The sequence below is a fragment of the Lynx rufus genome, unplaced genomic scaffold (assembly GCF_022079265.1).
Source record: "Lynx rufus isolate CCGP_SWC_20201006 ecotype Redwood Valley unplaced genomic scaffold, mLynRuf1.p SCAF_3, whole genome shotgun sequence".
Lineage (NCBI taxonomy): Eukaryota > Metazoa > Chordata > Mammalia > Carnivora > Felidae > Lynx > Lynx rufus.
In genome coordinates, this window is record NW_025814845.1 from 6314912 (window position 1) to 6335548 (window position 20637).

Genomic DNA, 20637 nt, shown 5'->3' on the forward strand with positions numbered 1-20637 from the left:
CCTCAGCCATAGCAATTTCTTACTTGACACATCCCCAAAGGCAAGGGAATTAAAAGCAAAAATGAACTATTGGGACCTCATGAGGATAAAAAGCTTCCGCACAGCAAAGGAAACAATCAACAAAACTAAAAGGCAACCAATGGCATGGGAAAAGATATTTGCAAATGACATATCAGACAAAGGGCTAGTGTCCAAAATCTATAAAGAACTCACCAAACTCCACACCCGCAAAACAAATAATCCAGTGAAGAAATGGGCGGAAGACATGAATAGACACTTCTCTAAAGAAGACATCTGGATGGCCAACAGGCACATGAAAAGATGCTCAACGTTGCTCCTCATCAGGGAAATGCAAATCAAAACCACACTGAGATACCACCTCACACCAGTCAGAGTGGTTAAAATGAACAAATCAGGAGACTATAGATGCTGGCGAGAATGTGGAGAAATGGGAACCTCTTGCACTGCTGGTGGGAATGCAAACTGGAGCAGCCACTCTGGAAAACAGTGTGGAGGTTCCTCAAAAAATTAAAAATAGATCTACCCTATGACCCAGCAATAGCACTGCTAGGAATTTACCCAAGGGATACAGGAGTGCTGATACATAGGGACAATCGTACCCCAATGTTTATAGCAGCACTTTCGACAACAGCCCAATTATGGAAAGAGCCTAAATGTCCATCAACTGACGAATGGATAAAGAAATTGTGGTTTATATACACAATGGAATACTACGTGGCAATGAGAAAGAATGAAATATCACCTTTTGTAGCAACGTGGATGGAACTGTAAGAGTGTCATGCTAAGTGAAATAAGTCATACAGAGAAAGACAGATACCATATGTTTTCACTCTTGTGTGGATCCTGAGAAACTTAACAGAAGACCATGCGGGAGGGGAAGGAAAAGAAAAAAAGAGGTTAGAGAGGGAGTGAGCCAAACCATAAGAGACTCTTAAAAACTGAGAACAAACTGAGGGTTGATGGGGGGTGGGAAGGGGGGAGGGTGGGGGATGGGTATTGAGGAGGGCACCTGTTGGGATGAGCACTGGGTGTTGTATGGAAACCAGTTTCACAATAAATTTCATATTAAAAAAAAAACAACAACAACAAAGTGTCAGCTTCTCAGGGCACCTTGGTGGCTCATCGGTTAAGCGTCCAACTTTGACTCAGATCATGATTTCACCATTCGTGGGTTCGAACCCCGCATTGGGCTCTGTGCTGACAGCTCAGAGCCCAGAGCCCGCTTTGGATTCTGTGTCTCCCTCTCTCTCTGCCCCTCTCCTGCTTGCGCTCTGTCTCTCTCTCTCTCTCAAAAATAAACATTAAAAATTAAATTAAAACAAATAAAGTGTCAGCTTCTCAGAGATGGTTTCCCCAGTGTCCCTAGTGAAAGCAGACACACACACTCACACACACAAACATTTACACACATACACATTTACATACCCACGCTCACATGCCCACACATGCACACTGACACGCAATCACACACAAGACATACACACATACACTCACATATACCCATACACACACACACACACACACACACACACACACACACACACACACAGGTTTAAGCCATCATAAATGTAAAGAATCAGCTTCACCCTCCAGGCTGGTTCCCAGTAAACATGAGATGTTTCATTTGTCCCCTTAAAAATGCATCCTTCACTGTAATCTCTCAAGTTTTATATATCAGAGGAAAACTTTGTCTTAGTTTATGAGCTAGGGTAACCTTCCGAACAAAGAGTATTTTTCACATTTTCAGAGTCGTCCAGAGAATTGTGTTTTAAGTTCCATATTGAGATTTTATTTAGTTCTGTGGTCTCTCCCCCAGAATTAGAGCATGGTACTCACTTTGATAGCCTGGATCTTGCACCGACTGAGAAATGCGAGCTTGGATTTTAGGCACCTGAGAGTTACATGGAATTGTGCGATTCTTATAAACATTACGGGTCTTCTGGAGCCTATGAATTGCTTCCATTTAAACTCAAAAGCCCCCTGACACAGTTCCTGGGGCCTGTAAACCCTGTGATACCAGCCGTAATAACTCCCCTGGCAAGAAATGAGCTTCACTTCCCGTGGCCTATAAAAGACCTTGCCTGACCTTCGATATCAATCAGAGGTAACATGTGCCTGGGAAAGCCCAGGCCTGGGGCCTGAGATGGGGAGCAGGCCTGGTACCCCCAGAACTGCAGTTCTGCCCGACAAACGCTGCAGGCACACCTGCTCCCATGGGGGGAGCACCCGCAAGCTTCCCTGTCCTCATCTCTGGTGGGCAGATTTGACCACCTATGCCATAGGACTGGGTGAGGATTCGGGGGCTTCCAGATTGGTTGGTGGGGAAGCTATCCCGTGGCAATCACCATAAGGAGTGTGATGTGGCCTGGACCCAAGGCTTTGACCCATGAAAGAAACAAAGCCAAAGCTGTTTAAATATGTTACGGTGCGTAACCTGGACAACAAGTCGGGGTCTAGCATGTAAACGGTGCTTGGTAAATGTTGATCTTGTACACTTTCCCATCCATAACTTTGGGTTTAGACACGTGACTTTCTTTGGTTAGTGAGACGTTGGCAGACGGACTATAAGCAGGCATGTGAAATGTGCTTAAGTAACATTGTGTGCCTTCATGTGCCCCTACCATCACAACAAGAAAACTATACTCTGATTGGCCCATTGATTTAAGGGAGTGAGATGCATGAAGCATGAAGCAGACCTTATCTTAACCTGTAGCTTAGCACCAGTGAGCTCAACCCAATCTAGGTCACCCTATCCCCAGCTGAGCTGCAGATATGCAAGTTAAATCAATGCTTATTTTGTATGGCATGGGGATTTTGTTGTTTTTTATTTAGTAATGGCTGATGGACACACCAAAATAACCATAGGGGAATGATTTCTACCTATCAGAGCTACACGAAGAGTTTAGAAGACTTTATACAAAAGGTTAATCCAGGAACTAATGCTAAAGCTTAGTAGCATTAGTAGGGGAACTACAGTCAGGATCCAGAAATCTCTCTAAGGCAGCTATGGTCTCCTTAGGGTCACAGGACTAATGAAGAGGTAGACGGTCAAAGTCACATAAATTCAGCCTCATTTGCCATGGGATTCTACAGAGAGAAGAGAAAAGGTTATGTTATATCACACAAATTATATTTTCAGATTACAGAAGACCTTATGAATTTTCAGTACTCTCCCTTGCATATGCACTACTTAAAATATATGAATTTAGGGGCACCTAAGTGGCCCAGTTGGTTAGATGTCCAACTCTTGGTTTTGGTTCAGGTCATGATCTCACGTTTTGTGGGATCAAGCCTCACGTCTGGTTCTGCAATGACAGTGCGGAGACTGCTTGGGATTCTCTCTCTCCCTCTCTCTCTGCCCCACTCACTTTCTCTCTCTCAAAATAAATAAAATAGACTTTAAATATATGTGTGCGTGAATAGATAGATAGATAGATACTATATAGAGAGATTATATTTGAATATAATGAACTGGGGTTTTAGCCATTCCATAAATCCTTTTCTAATTAACATGAGATATAAATGTATTTATATATTTATATCCCATATATATATTATACATATATATATGTCCCACACATATCATATATTATATATTATATATTATATATTATATATTATATATTATATATATTATATATTATTATATATTATATATATAATATAATATGATATATATTATACTATATTAATAATAATATAGTATATATTAATTATACTATATTATTATACTATATATAGTAACATATAATATTACTACATATATACATTAGTATATACAGTATATTAGTATATATACTAATATATTAGTATATATAGTATAATATATATACTAATGTATATATACTAATATATTAGTATATATAGTATAATATATATACTAATGTATATATACTAATATATTAGTATATATACTATATGTTATATATATTATATATACACATACACTATATATGTTATACATACGCATATATCTATCTCCATCCCATGGAATGGCTAAAACCGCAAGTCAGTATATTCAAACCAAAACCCAATATGGGACCTAAGGAGTTGCTGCAGAGGTGCCTCAGCTGGCTTTACTCCCATGCATCCCTATCCTAGACTCAACCAAAGAAACTCCATTTTTCATTGTTTTATGTCATAGGATTCTGCATAAAATCCCAGTGGAACAGGAGTGAGCCCCAGGCTGACCAGCCCACACTAAAGACGAGAGCAGAAGTCTCTAAAACACATAACTGAAACTAAACTCATTGTTCTTGCCTCCCCATGAAACCTCCTTGGCTCCACTTCTTAGAGATTCTCACCACCTTTTATCTTTAGCTGAGTAAGCCAGCCACCTGGGAGTTATCCTTATCCCTTCTTTACCATTCCCATCTCCTCTGTCCCCTAAATAGATGAGAAGTATGTGTCCCTCTGTCCACATGGACTGTCACCATCCTGCTCTGGCTGCCATCCCTTACTTCACAACTCAAAATCTTCCAACTTTCATTTATGTACCTCTAGCTGATGCCCTCTGTGGCGCACAGACTCCAAGATGGCCTCCAAGGATCCCCACCTCCTGATGACATCCTTTCCCTTTGTGTATCCTCCTCTCCTTGAATGACTTAATCCTGACCAATAGAACACAATAAATGTGATGGGCTGTCACTTCCATGAATAGATTACAGAGGACTCCAGCTCCTGTCTTCCTGGTGGACTTTCACTCTTCTGGTTTTGTTGAAACAAGCTGCCTTGTTTGAGCTGCCCATGTTTGAGCTACCCCATGGAGAGTCATATGACGAAGAATCGAAAGTGGCTTCCAGTTGAAAGCCAGCAGGGAACTGAGATCTGAAGTCCAGCAACCTGCAAAGAACCAAATCCTGCCACTTGCCACATAAGCTTAGAAGCAGATCTTCACTCAGTGGAGCTTTCAGACGAAGCCTCAGCCCCAGCCTCATGAGAGACACTGAGGACCCATCTAAGTTATGTCTGGATACCTGACACACAAAAACGGTGAGGCAACAATGTATGTTACTTTACCCCACTAACTGATCATTTGTTATACAGCAATAGATAACTAACACACTCCTCCTCTGCAAGCTAAACATGGCAAGCTAAACCTAACCATCTAACCATTTAGATGATGGTGACCGTCCTCAGATTCAATCTCTTTCTTAAATGTCATAGGAAGCAAAAAGGTGTATCATCTGATTGGTGACTGAGGCTTTCATGTGCTAACCCATTTATCCATCCAGCAAAGTTAGGTGACCAACCCCCTTTTCAGACAAGAAAATTGGAGGATTAAGTAACTTATTCAAAACTACAAAACTAGAAAGGGACAAGTCGGAACTGGGGCCAAAAGTGTCTGGCTTCAAAACTTTCCTGCTGCACCTGTGTCTCCAAAAAACCCAAAGCATCCTGGTGCAGAATCAGGGCAATGCTAAAGCCAGACTAATGGACAGATTAGCCCGATAACCTCGGAGAAAAGGAAGTTCAAAGCAACGAGGGGGAAGAGAAAATTGGAATGTTTCTGCACAATGTCTCACTTAGGAGAGCTTTACTCATATCTTTGGAGAAATGGAAGTTCAGCAAAAAATTATCTCGTTTATTAATTCCAGGGTAAGCTTCAGTGGACTTTGTGAGAGGTGTCTGAAACTCAAGGGTAAAATTCCAGAGCCAGGAGTCTGTGGTTCCTTGTCATAGGGCCGGGCTACCCTGTTGTTGGGACACTGCCTGAAAAAGACCTCCTAATGTAGAAGACACAGACACTTACCCTGCCCCATCTCAGCTTCAAGTGTCCCCTGTAGCAAGAGTAAATCCCACTCTTACATCACTCTGGCAGAAACTTAAACCAGCTGGAAGCATCCCATTAACCTCACAAATCCCCCACATACCAGAAGCTGCATCAGCCTTTAAAAACCAAAAGGGCAGAGGGGAAAAGCTCGCAGAAATCTTACAAGGATGTTGAGGTGTTACAGGCGTGTTCTTAGAGACGAGGCCTTTGATAAATTGAGCATGAGTCTCTAAGAGAGGGAAGAGCCAAGAAGTCAACCTCTTCCTCCCCTCAGATTTATGAATCTTCCAGCTAGAGGCAAAAGCATCTCTCCATCAAGATCAAAGCTCAGAGAGGTGAGAAGAAAAGCAAGAAGACCAGAGGTTCCCCTGGGATGGAAATATGTCTGTTTTATGTAGCCTACATGGTCTGTGTTCTAGAAGGCATGTTGCATAGGAAACCCATTTAATAGTCCTCATAAAATAAATACTTCCTTTGCATTAAGAATACAGAAAGATGGATATGTTCCTTGCTTGGAATGTATAAAGCAAAGGTTAAAAGTTCCACCGTGTTTTCTGCTCATGGAAAATCACTTTTGATTCATCAGCCCAGAGTCCAGATATTTTCTTGGAAGAATCAAACATGGAGACTGAGTATTTGCAATACCTCAGCTGCCACAGGCCATTGTGTCAAGGTACTTAATGTGTAAGGGCATTTCTAGTCATTGGAGTCAAAGCAGAGTCCCACGTCTGGCTGAAAAGATAATAACTACAGTGGAGCCTTAATCATTTGCAGAACTTGGTGGTGTGCATTTTTAGAAGACTCCCTGCATAAATACCACATGATTCACAGACTCGTTGATATTCCCTCTTTAATATTTGCTATTTGGTGTGATGGTCATTAGTGGAAAGCTATTGGGCAATAGTGTGATTATGGAAAAAGAACAAAGGCCGAGAGAAACCAACTTCTCAGTTCTAAGAAAAGAAACACCGAAAAGGAAATGAAAATATCAAAGGGCAATCTGTCCCATGATACGCATTTCAGCCAAGTGCAGCCACGTACAAAGGGCCGCTCAGCCTTGTCTGAGTAACACCTCATTCCTCAATGCTCGCAGAATTTGCAAAGGCTGAACAAGGACAGAAAAGGAGCATCGGGATCCAGAAGATCAAGCGCCGAACTGGGGTAGGAGTCAAAAGGCATTGCTCCTGGTCTGGGACCCTCTCCCTTCACTCACCTGTAAAGTGGGACCCCCACTATTTCTGCTGGCAAAATCACTTCTTCATTCAGCAGGTTACCCATTTCTTCCAATCGTTTTAATGTATAAGGCATTGGGCACAAAAGTGAATGCCCCATAGGCGCCTTCCCACGAAGGCTTCTCAGTCAGAAAGGGAGATGAGATGGGTAGGGGGAAAATAACATTCTCATTGAGAGCGGTAAGCGTCACATCAAATTACCCACTAGACGGGGGTGCCCGGGTGGCTCAGTTGGTTGGGTGTTTGGCTCTTGGTTTTGGCTCAGATCATGATCTCACAGTTCAGGGGATCAAGCCCCACATCGAACTCTGTGTTGACTGCATGGAACCTGCTTGGGATTCTCTCTCTCCCTCTCTCTCTCTCTCTCTCTCTCTCTCTCTCTGCCCCTTCCCTGCTCATGCTTTCGCTCTCTCTCTAAAAATAAATAACCTTTAAAAAGAAAATGAAACGCCCAGACGCAATGGTATCATCAGCTGCAAAGATGTAGCACCAAACTTGTAACCTTCTCTCTTACAAAAACATCAGCTGTTTTCCTTCTGCCCTGCCCCCACCATCTCTGCTCACGGTACCATCCTCCTTTCCTACATTTTTTCTTTTGGCCTAAATTTCCCCCTTTGTTTTAGGTTTATTTTCTCCAGAGATATTGTCTAATCTTTGTAAATCCTTTCTAGAGCAAAGAGGGTTGTAAATAAATGGACATGTGCATGCCTGGGAGGAGCTTTCATAAACATGTGCTTGGCTGTAAATGGCTGATGTATGCATGAATGTGCACACTTTTTTTTTCATTTTGTTTAATTTAAATTTAAGCTGGTTAACATACAGTGTAGTATCGGTTTCAGGAGTAGAACCCAGTGATTCATCACTTCCGTATAACACCCAGTGCTCATCCCAACGAGTGCCCTCCTTAATGCCCATCAACCATTTGCCCAGCCCCCCACCCACCTCCCCTCCAGCAACGTCCGTTTGTTCTCTATAATTAAGAGTGTCTTATGGTTGGCTTGCCTCTCTGTTTTCATCTTATTTTTCCTTCCCTTTCCCTACGTTCATCTGTTGTGTTTCTTAAATTCCACATATGAGTAAAATAATGATATTTGTCTTTCTCTAATTTCATTTAGCATAATACCCTCTAGTTCCAGCCACGTTGTTGCAAATGGCAAGATCCCATTCTTTTTGATCACCAAGTAATATTCCATTGTGTGTGTATGTATATGTGTATGTGTATACATACACACACATATATCACAGTTTTAACTGCTGGACAACATAAAGTCCAGATGTGCTTGTGATGATGATTACCTTCATGCAAAACATTTCTATCCATATCAAAGTAGAATACAGATTTATAAAAAGCTTTTCTCACAAAAGATCTAACAGGGGTTCTAAGCTACAACAAAACAAGCTACATATGCCCAAGACTGGGTAAACTCATGCCATTCACTGGGTCTCTGGGTCAGCCCCAGCTGCTGGGACTCAGCCTCCCCTGGTGGCTGACCCAAATGCTCACCAGATGAACCTGCTTCGCTAGACACCCCCGTACCCCCAGGAGAGAATCCCCAGTCCAGTCCCCAAGCTCTGAGCTACCTTCTGTTCTGAGACAAGGGCCGGCCAGAATTTTCCACAGGCTAGAAATGAGGGAACAGACAAACACATGTCACCCCAACCTACAACGCTAAGAGGCAAGCCAATCTCAAGCTGATCCTGAGCCAGAAATCCTGTCTTCTGTGTTCTGCCTGTCTGAATCTTACTTATGCTCAAAGCCTAGCCCAAACGTCTCATCCTCCATAAGGCCTCCCTCCCCACATCCCTGCAGCATGGCCATCCATCTTCTCCTGGCACCTCGCCTCTGTCACAGAACTTTCTCTGCATTCAGTGCTTCCTCTGACAGGCTCCTGGAAGCAGGGACTGTTTAGAACCCATGTTACTCACCCCTGGGAACCCTTCCCTAGCAGCGAGCTTGATGCCCAGAACTTGCTCAGTGAATACTTATTAAATGCCTTTTTTTCTTTCCAGTTTTCCTCTTCTTGCTAACTACTTGGATAATAAATAACACTTAAAACTCTTCAAAGGGAGGAATCATCAAATACTATGTGTCAGGCCAATAAGCAGAAACATGTGCTGTCTTCAGCTGTGTATGAGAACAAAGGCTACAAGGACACATTTCATTCTTCCCTGTGGTGAAGAGGAAAAAGTACCGTGTGGCCCCAAAGGGGTCTGAGTTCAAATCCTAACTCCGTAATTTGGAATTTGTGTGACACTCTGTCTCTGAACCTCTTTGAGTCTGTTTTATCATCTGCAAAACTAGAACTAGGAAGGATTATAGAGAAGATTCAACCAACGTGCATAAGAGCACCCAGGCCCTGTAACACAGTGGTCACTTAGTAGATGTGGCTTCTTTCCATCCCCCCAAATGAAGAAACCAAATTAATCCCATCCTCCTAGGAGAGAGGGGGAAAATATACGAAACGGAATTGAGCAGTGTCAGACAGAGCAAGCACATTTGTATGAAGACCCATTCCTGCTCATGTGAGTATAACTGAATAATTCATGATTGCACCTAAGGCAATTAAATGACCAAGCCCCACAGACATCCATCTATGCTTCAGTCATGGGAATTTATTTTAATTTTTAGCAAGCTTAGGATACATAATTCTAAAACTAAATAAGATTGAACTTATGATGAAAAGCATACCACTTTTTTAAAGTCAAGTTTTGAATGTTTTTCTTAACAGAGCATTAGTGTACTTCTCTCTCTATGTATGGGACCTGAACCATCTGCTCTATGTAAAAAAAAAAAAAAAAAAAAAAAAAAAAAAAAAGAAAAAAAAAAGACATAATGAAAAGAGGTCCGATGGTAATAGGTAGTAAGAAAAATTGCATTCCTCCTGCCCTTTGCTCAGGCATAGAGCCATCAAAGTGTTATGCCATAAAATTTAATTTTTGAGTTTTGAATGATTTACAGTGGAGCAGGACTTATAAATCAGAACAGTAACCATTGCTATGAATAGAGATGTATGTTTTTCCAAAATGTCTAAATGAAATACTTTAAAACGCGCTAAAAGACCTGCACAGTTTTCCAAAGGCAGCCATAATTGAAGTTAATCATTCTTGTTCAGACAGAAGGAAACTCACTGACACCTGGGCACCTCCCCCTCCTTGAGATGAAGTGATCAAATAATCATCATCTCTTCTTATGAAAGCAATTAATCATGGCAATATATCATGCTATTGCAGCCCGGTTTCTAGCCTTGTCTGTTAGGTTCATAAACCCTTTCTGATGCCTTTGAATGTGTCTTTAACCAGATGCCATACTTAAAATAGTATGGATACCTAGGGCAACAGTATGTGAAAGCCTCGCTCGTACAAGAATCCTTCCCTTCCTTCCACATCCTAATACCCAAGCCAGTGGCAGGTCCTCGACACCCTGCCACTCTCATCTGTCTCCCTGTCCTGCACCCACCCCCATCTTGTACCTGTGTCACTGACACAGCCCCCCAACTTCCTGCCTGCCTCTGTGTGGGCAGAACATAAAGGGTGGTCTGCCCAAAGCATGAATCGTACCGCATCACGGCACTCCATTTCTTAAAATTCTCCAGTGCCTTTCCATCCCCCTTAGCACAAAAGCCCACCTTCTCATGGAAGTTTACAGGGTCCCATATCCCTTGTCTGTCTCTCCTCATGGATTCTTCCTATTCTGCAGACGTGCCAATTTATGTTTACTCCACGGTCCCAAATTTGTGAAAAGTTCTAGGTGGACAGATAGAGATGAATGGATTTGTACACAGTGTACCAAAAATACAGGAAGAGAAAACACCAAAGTATTAATAGCCTTTATATCTGATGTTTGGGAGTTCGAGTAATTTTATATTCTTCCCTACGCTTGACTAGATATTCCAAAATTTTTGAAACAGATACATCTTAATTCAAAAAGGGAAAAGATGCCAGACGCAGCCAGTTAGACTCCAGAGTCCAGAACTGGAACTCTTCAGTGAAAGCTCACAAAAGACACGAGGTTCAGGTCTTCAATGTCCTGCAGAGCAGGGATAACAGAAGTCTTCATTGTCAAATTCTGTCATCCTTAGGGGCACCTGCATGGCTCAGTCAGTTAAGCATCCAACTCTTGATTTTGGTCCCGGTCATGATCTCATGGCGTGGGATCAAGCCCGCATCAGGCTCTGCACTGACAGGGAGGGGCCTTCTTGGGATTTTCTCTCTCTCCCTCTCTGCCCCTCTCCCCATGAAAAAATAAATAATAAGTGAAATGAAATAAAGTGAAATAATGTTTTGTGATCCCCAGAAGTCTCTCCCAATGATGGACCAATGAAAACATTTCTTGAACAATTGTGCTCTGGCCTCTCTCTCTTGAAGTGTGGACAGAGGGCACGTGAGTTAGCATGGACCCCAGAGATAAAGGGCAGCTGCTGAACATGGCAGGCAGAATTAGGGAGAGGATTCCGAAATCATGTGAGCCATTAGGCATCTGGTAATATTAACATACACTCAAATGTTTTCATCCCCCCTCCCACACTAGACTGGAAGCTCTATAAAGGCAGGGATCATATCTATCCATATTATTGGTTCAACAAATGTTTGCTGAGTGCCTACCTCATGCAAGCGCTGTTTAAAGTGTTGAGAACATAACAGTGGAGAAGAGATAGTCGTGGGATTGCATGCCAATGGTAGAGAGAAAAAATGAACAAATTACAAACGTTACTAGAGAGTGATAGGTGATAGCAGGGAATTAAAATAGAAGAATGTGATGGAGAAAGATAGGGCGTTTTCCTTCCATGGGATGCCAAGAAACGCTTTGAGAAAGAGTCAACACCACAGCTGAGACAGGACTGATGGGAGGAAGCCAGCTCCAGGATGTTGCCTTCCAGGCAGAGGGATACCGGGCCAAAGCTCTGAAGCAGGAGTGACTTTTGGGTGTAGGGAGAACATAAGTAAAGCCAGTATGGTTGGAGCTGGAAGAAGGAAAGAATGAGCAGCAACGGTAGAAGATGAGGTCAGAGACTGATGGGGGCCAGATTATGAAAGGTCTTACCCACTGTGGTAAGGAGTTTGTCTTTTTTTCCAAGTGCCACGAAAAGCCATTGGGATATTTGAAGCAGGAGAGTGAAGCGATCTGATCTAGCTTTCTAAAAAACCCACTCTGGCTGCTGCGTGGGGAATGGAGTAGTGAGCACAGGAAAAAAAACAGGAAGTAATCTCTGAGAAGACAGGGTCTTAGGATAGGATGGTGCCATGGAGAGGAGAGAAGGAATGGCCAGAGGTGGAGCTGAAAGGATCAGTAATGGACCAGGCATGGAGATATTGAGAATAAGGAAAAGTGGGGATCAAGGATGGTTCCCAAGTTTGGAGCTTATTCACAGGTGTGTCCCCAGCACCCTGCTCGGGTCCCGACACAATAAGCACTGGGCAATTATTTGAGTGGATGGATGGAAGGATGGATGGATGGATGGATGGATGTTTTGATAAATGGATAGATGAATGGATAGATGGATGGATGGATGGATGGATGGATGGATGGAAGGAAGGAAGGATAGAAGGATGGATAGATAAATGGATGGAAGGAAGGAAGGATGGATGGAAGGAAGGAAGGAAGGAAGGATAGAAGGATGGATAGATAAATGGATGGAAGGAAGGATGGATGGAAGGAAGGATGGATGGATGGATGGACAGATAAATGGATGGAAGGAAGGAAGGAAGGATGGATGGATACATGAATACATGGATAGAACGATTGTGAGAGGCAGAGGATAGAGCAATTCTGTGTGTGGGGTGTGGACAGGGGAGGCAGCAGCCATCTTATCCAACTCTCAAAGTCCCACCAGGCATTTTCTAGGGGACTTCACAGGGACAGCAGTGGGGAGGACAGGGCTTCAGAGCAGGTGGAGGTCATCGATGTCATGGAGTGAGACAGATCTGTATTTAAGACTAGCTCCACCCACCCCTCACTCACTGGGTGTCCTTGTATTACCTTGCCAGGGTCTCAAAGCCCTGGTTTCTTCATCTGTAAAATGGGGATTACTGTACCAACCTCATAGTGTTGCATCTGATACACATGGCTTGCATGGCCATGGGTGAGCCACTTAAGCACTCTGAGCCTCACTTCTCTTATCTGTAAGACGGAAAAAATAACCACTACTCCCTCTCTCGCAGGGCGCTTGGAAGGTAAAATAGAACAACAAGAGACTGGGACAGAAGGACGGACCCTCCAGGTCACCCTTCCAGGTCACATCACAGACTGGGGCAAAGCTCCTCCATCAACCTGAGCCAGCAAAGCCCGGTGAGAGACAGGGATCCCCGGAGACCAAATCAACATCTGGACTTGCCTGGAGGCACAATCCCCTTTTCACCCAGTCCCCCATGGCGGTTATTTGTGACTATCACGGTTCCAAAAGAGGCAGGGAATCTGTGCCCCAGGTATCTGTCAGGATGAGAAGAGAAAAGGTTTTAAAAGGCCAGAAAGGAGTTTTGGGAGGTCTGCGTGGTCTTCGATGCAGCCCGTGGGAAGAGCGCTGTATTGTGAACACTCCAGCACTAATTGAGGATGACGGGCTGGATAAATGTATTTATAGCTGCAAAACCCAGAGCTTTCTGGCGTGTGCCCCATCCTGCTCTCAATGCCCCACACCTGAGGCCCACTGGGCAGGCGGGCGGCTGGGAAAGAAGGCTCCCGGGAGCAGCAGAGCCAGAGGACCAGATATAAATCCCATCCAGACTTCCTGTTCTAAACCCAGGAAATACCAGTCCATTTATATCTCATCATCTTAACCCTGCAGGCCTGGTTAATGGTTTGACCCATGCATTCTCTCCTTTTCCAAAATCTTGTCCCGTTCCCTCTTAACTTGATTTACTCAACTTACTCCAGCTGCTGACTTTGGCAGGTTTTCCAGCTCTCAAGCGACCGCTGCATGCGGGCATCACCCTGAGTGATTTCCACGGCAGCAAGGGCGCAGGGGCTCGGGCTCCCGGCTCCAGAAGGTGCCCGCTCTCAGAACTGGAGATGGAAAAACACCCTCCCCCCCACCCCGGCCCCGCCCCTTCTCACTTTCAACACGCAGGGACACTTTGGGGCGCAGCATGAAAAGCCAGGCTAAAAGGGGCTTGTATTTTTACACCATATTTGAGTTAGCTGTTTTATCTGGACGTGAACCCTGAGCAGGGAGACGAGGGGGAGAGAGAGGGGCTTTATGAACTCGAAACCAAAATAGACCGTCTAAGCGAGGCGGAGTGAAGTCACTGAATGTGCCGTGGAAAATACTTTCAAGGCATTTTATAAATTTTGCACCCAAAAAAATGCCCCAGCCAAGTTGGACTTGCTGCTTTCAGATATTCAATTCCTCCATTTCTCCTCCGTGATTTTCCTCACGGCTTCGGGACTTAAGAAAACAATGAGAACGTGTCCCAAAAAGTTACTTGAGCACCGCCCATAAGCTCACTTTCCTACAAATGAGCCACAAGAGTGACAGGCTCTGCGAAGAAAAGTGACCTTCTCAGAATTCTCCCTCCTTCTTCCCCCTTCCCTTCCCTTCTTCCTCTTCTCACTACTACCATTAATGTTAATTGACCGTATCACTGATGGTTTCTGCCTCTGGAGCTCCTGGTTCTACTCATGCTTTGGTGGGGGCAGGGGAGGGGGGTGGCTGGAGGGCCATTGTTAACCCAGAAATCAAACTCAGCATCTTTAGTGGTTTTCCTGGGAAATCCACTCAAGCCAAAGATGTCCCGAGTTTGATGGCTTCCACCGCTTTGCCCTGTCTGAGCATCTGTCTCCTCTCTCACGGACCCTTAATGGAGGACACCACCCCTGGGCCCCATGTGTGTATCCGCTTTCCAGGTCTTTCCCTTCTTCTGGATCACCTGCTTTCTCTCAGCCCTTCATCCTCAGGTCTACCAACCTGGTCCTCTGGAAGCCCTGGTTTGACACCACTGATCCCCAGGACTCTCCCTGTCTCTGACTCCGCTGAACACGTCCTCTGCTCCCCTCCCACCGAACTTACTTCTATCTTGGCTAAGACTGCTGGCTTGTAGCAGGCGGCCATCCTCACTCTGGGACTTGTTAGCTGTGTGATCTTAAGCAAATAACTGAAACCTTCTGCGACTCAGTGTCCTCCGCTAAAAAATACAAATCATAATATTTATCTCACAGTGTTAACGGGACGCCAAAAAATGTACGTGAAGCTCTTAGCACAGCGCCTGGTACATCCTAATGGTTCGGTAAATGTAAGTTGTTTTGCTTATTCCCTTGTCATATAAATACTTGAGTCTAGCCATATCTTTCTACTATATCATAAGCTTCTTAGTATCAGGATTAATACATAGTTTGCCTTTGAATCTCTCACCGCCCTAGCTAGAAATGACTGGACACATTATGCGCCAAGTCAGGTGCTTATGGCTACATATCTTTGCGATGGTCAGTTTTGTGTGTCCAACTGTGTTTTGTGGATGTGATTAACATCCATAACCAATTGCCTTTACGTAAAGGAGATTATCCTGATAATCCAGATGGTCTGATTCCAGCCAGTTGAAAGGTCTGAGGAGTAGAACTGAGACTTCCCAGAAGAAGGAGAAATCCCATCTATGGACTGCAGCAACAGCCTTCTGCCTGGGAGTCCCAGCATGTACTTCCGGATGGCCTGCCTATGGGCTTCTGACTTGGAGAGCCAGCCTTCACGATAAGCCAGGTCTTAGGACTAAGTCTCTCTCTATATATATTTATATATCCATACACTGATTGACAGAGAGATACACACACATTTCCCACTGGTTATGTTTCGCTGGTAGAACCCCGATACGATGCATTTTAATATTAGGACCTTTTAATATTAGGATCACTACCAATATGTTACTTGTATCTGTCACCTTGGCTGGGCTGCACCCCCCAGATATTTGGTCAAACACTATTCTGGATGTTTTGGGGAGGGTATTTTTGGATGAAATGAAGACTTACATCGGTGGACTTTGAGTCATGCAGAATTCCCCTCATAATGGTGTGGGTCCCCTCAAATCAGGTGAAAGCCTAAGTGGAATGAAGCCTAACCTTCCACTGAGCAAGAGAGAATTCCGCCAGCAGATGGCCTTTGAACTTGAACTGCAGCATCAGCCTCTCCTGAGACTCTCGCCTGCTGGCCCACCCTGTAGATTCCGGACTCGCCAGTCTCCATAATCCTGAGAGCCCATACCTTAAAATAAATTTTCTTTCTATCTACGCCCCCTCTTGGTTGTGCTTTTCTGGAGAACCCTGACTGATACACAGTATTAGAATGGGTATCACTACTGCAAGCATTGTCACTATTGGAACTGGCCTCAGTCTTAGTATAAGGAGTCACATTAGCAGTGGTCTAGTACGAGCATCACTACTAGAATTAGGGCTGGGGCGCCTGGGTGGCTCGGTCGCTTAAAGCGTCCGACTTCGGCTCAGGTCATGATCTCACGGTGAGTTTGAGCCCCGCGTCGGGCTCTGTGCTGACAGCTCAGAGCCTGGAGCCTGTTTCTGATTCTGTGTCTCCCTCTCTCTCTGCCCCTCCCCTGTTCACGCTCTGTCTCTCTCTGTCTCAAAAATAAATAAACGTTAAAAAAAATAGAATTAGGGCTGATATCCTGACACTGGAAGCGAGGTAGTGTCCAAGGAAGTGTCTTTGAAACCTGAATTTGAATCCCTGTCTGTGAAATGTAAGTGCCACGTCCTTCCCACCATCCCCGGCTGCCTCCCAAGGCCAGGGGCTCACACCTGGAAGGTATTCAATAAATATTTACCCAGCCAAAGTAGAGCAAGCTGGAAGATGTGCAAAACCCAATTTCCTTATAGTGTGAAGAATTTAAGGCAGCAGACCCTTCAGGGACTTTCCTCCAAACTCTGAGTATTTTCATGAGTCCAAAGAAAGTCCATTAAAATAGTTTCCACTGGAGCAAAGAAAAGTCCATGAAGCCGAAACACGTAATAGATGAGAGTCATCACACATGTGTGCTGTAGGTCAAGTATTAAAAGGACGAATGTTCTGCGCAGGAAGCATCTGAAACGTGTGTTAGGAATGGGCTCCCTGGTAGGTGGACAATCTTGACCAGCCTGAAGTATGGCTGTTTGCACCCCTCAGCAATAAATAGCCCTAGGAGACCCGCCTGCGATAACAGAGAGGGAGACACCCCGTTCATCGTTAGTCTCGTTTTCTCAGCTTGGGGTCTTTTGAGTCCAAAACTTCCCTTTTGTGTCAACAGGGATTATGTGAATGTTTAATTTATGATACACCATCTGAGGGCCCGGAGGAAAAAGAGGGATGATTTTTTTTTTTCGTGAAATAACTACATCCCAGCTATGGAATTAAATTGAAAAATCCAACGTAAAGAGAAATAAATGATGCCATGATTGATAGTAGCCACGATCAGTGACAAATACATCTTTCTCCAGGATGGAAAGAGGGTAACAAAGAAGTAAACCAATGGTTCTGACTCACATTTTACACATTAGGCACTTGGCGAGGAGACTTCCCATGATGCACTCCTTCTCTCAGCACAAAGTAAGCCAGGCTATCGCAAGCCTTGCCACTGTTCACATAGCATTCCTCCACCAAAGATCTCACCCTCCTCTTCCCCACTTCTTTGTCCAGAGAACACACATCTTTGGGGAATCAAGCAACGGTTTTCAACCATGGCTACGTTCAAAACTCATCTGAGATCAGAGTTGTAAGATTTAGCAAATACAAATGCAGTATGGCCAGTGAAATCTGAACTTAGAAAACAATGAATAGTATTTTCAGGGGCGCCTGGGTGGCTCAGTCGGTTAAGCGTCTGACTTCAGCTCAGGTCACGATCTCACGGTCCGTGAGTTCGAGCCCCGCATCGGGCTCTGGGCTGATGGCTCAGAGCCTGGAGCCTGCTTCCGATTCTGTGTCTCCCTCTCTCTCTGCCCCTCCCCCATTCATGCTCTGTCTCTCTCTGTCTCAAAAATAAATAAACGTTAAAAAGATTAAAAAAAAATATTTTCAGTGTATGTCCCATGTCCCATGTTACATGTCCCATGTAAGATCTGAGACATACTCACTTTTTTGAAAACTGTTCATTGTGTATCTAAGATGCAACTTTAACGGGATGTTCTATATTTTATGTGGCAGCACCATCTGAAGGGCTTTACCTCTGCCTCTTCCTGCCCCCAGAAATTTCACCTTAATTGCTAGAAGATGTCCCCTTCCCACCTATACACATATGCACACACTCCCATGCTTTTTTCTTCCTGACCTCGCCTTCTGCCTTCTCATGTACTCCAACCTACTTTAAGCACCTGCTAACACTTAACGCCTATGGGGCAGGATATTTATTGAGATGATAGCTGTTTGCTGCAATGAAGTATTCATAAAATATTCAGATACTATCTCTCTTTTGGTCTTTGCACTGTTCCCTCCCCTCCAAGATCAGCTGAGCCTCTGTGTCCCCTAACTTCAGGGGCCAGACCAATTCAGAAGGTGCTGGCATGTGCTGAGGTCCTTCTGTCTTCCAAGGAGTTGTCTTCATCCAGATAAGTGCAGTCAGACTTCCCTGAGCAAAGAAGAGGAGGCAGGGAGAAGCACACTGGAAGAGGTAGGGGTGTTGCCTGAACAGAGGGACAGAGGAGGGAGGTGCTCCAATACGGGAAAGAAACTATTATTGAAATAGCATCCTAAGTGGTCTCCCTGCTTCAACTCTTGCCCTTTGTTCTCCCTGCCTGCATTTTAGAAGGAAAATCATATCACACCATTTGCCAGCCAGATTCCTCACGTGGCTTCCATCTCGCTCCAAGCAAGAAGTGAGGCTCGATCTGCCCCAGTGCCATCTGCCCGTCTCCACTGCAGGCCCCCACTGTTCCAGGCACACACCAGGCAGGACGTTTCGCCCTCAGCAGTGACGTGCCCATTGCCCTCTGCCAGGGATTCTCTCCTTCCAGATAGCCACCAGCTTGTTTTATCATTTGTTTTGCCTCTGGGGAAAATGCAAGGTTCACCCTGACCTCTTCCCAATACCACCCACCCTTCTTCCCTACTTTGCTTTCTCTATAGCTCCAAACTCTGCCAAGCTTCCATATAATTCATTTATTGTATTTGTGGTCAATTTCTCGATGACTCTCTCACTGAACATCCTGAGGGCAAGAGTTTTTGTCTGTTTCACCTCTCTGTCCCCAACACAAAGGCTAGTGCCTGATTATAGTAGTCACTCAATAAATATTGGGGAAGGAAGGAAGGAAGGAAGGAAGGAAGGAAGGAAGGAAGGAAGGAAGGAAAGAAGGGAGTCAGAGAGAGAAGGAAGAACAGAGGCAGGAGTCCAGAGATCTATGATGCCCAGGGTAGTGAAAATGTAAAGAGTCTCCTTCTGAGTCCTAGGAGTGGGAAAGGTAGCAGGACCTCTGAGGGATGTAGCTATTGAGACTCAGGTGTACCCAGGACTGAGCTGATTCCTACATCTAAGTATGCCACTGAATCAATAAAACCTCCAGGTGTGTCAGGACCATGCAGTGCAGTAGGAGTAACCATGAGGATGACACCCGGGCTACTCTTAAAAGTCTAAGGCAGAAAAATCAGAGACCCAAAAATGACCAGGTGAGACTGAGTTTTCCACCACCACACGTGATGGGGGATTTGAGTCAGATTAAGACTGATGTAGAGAAACTAAAGACACATGAGATATCTTGAAAAATCAATTAGTAAAGCTTGCACTGGCTAAATTATGCATCTGTTAAAAATAGTATTGTCTGGGTGAGTGCCCCACTTGCCAGCTGTGTGTCTCCGGGAAAGTTACCTCCCTGAATATGAAGTATCTCATCTGTAAAATGGGACCATCGTAACTCATCTCTCAGTCAGAATGTGTTAGGTTATGCTGTAGTAACAAATAGTCCCCAATTCTCCACATCCTGGACAACAAAAAGGTACTTCTTGATCACATAACATGCCCGTCAGGAGGCAGCGAGGGAGCTTTGCTTTTCGTGTCCTTCAGGAACCCAGGTTGACAGGGCAGCCTACCTGCCAGCCACTTGGGGAGGCCACGCCAGAGGGAACGTGGTTCAGTAGGGCTTCTCAGTGACAATCAAGTGCTCTCCCCCAGAAGTGGTGCGTGTCACCCTGGCTCGAAGTTTCTTAGCCAAAACTAGTCATAAGTCTCCATCCATCAGTAAGGGGGCCAGGGAGTATAATGATACCATGTTCCTGGAAGAGAAGGAGCAGGAAATATTTGGGAAAACGTGTCGTATGGCAGCATAGAGCAAGTGTGGGAGTGAACTGAGAGAAAGTGCTTCTCACAGTGCGTGGCACATAGAAGGCATACCGCAGACTGTGGTTGGGTCCTTGGAGTCTTGGGGGAAGGCAGAGATGAAATTCATTTCATGCCAATGACTTAGCTCAGTGACTTAAAGGCATTCCTTTAACTGACTGAACTATCATTAATTAAGTTCACTAACTCTTACTATACTTCAGACAATAGCCCTTGCCTTCAAGAGTTCATGGGGGAAAGGGACATAAACACCTAATTTCAGCACAGCCCCACTCCCATGCCCACTCCAGCCTACATCACCACTAGTTACTTAGTGCCTTCTGTGTTCTAGGAAAGCACTATTATGGCCTTGGGGATGCAGGGCAAAACCAACAGAGA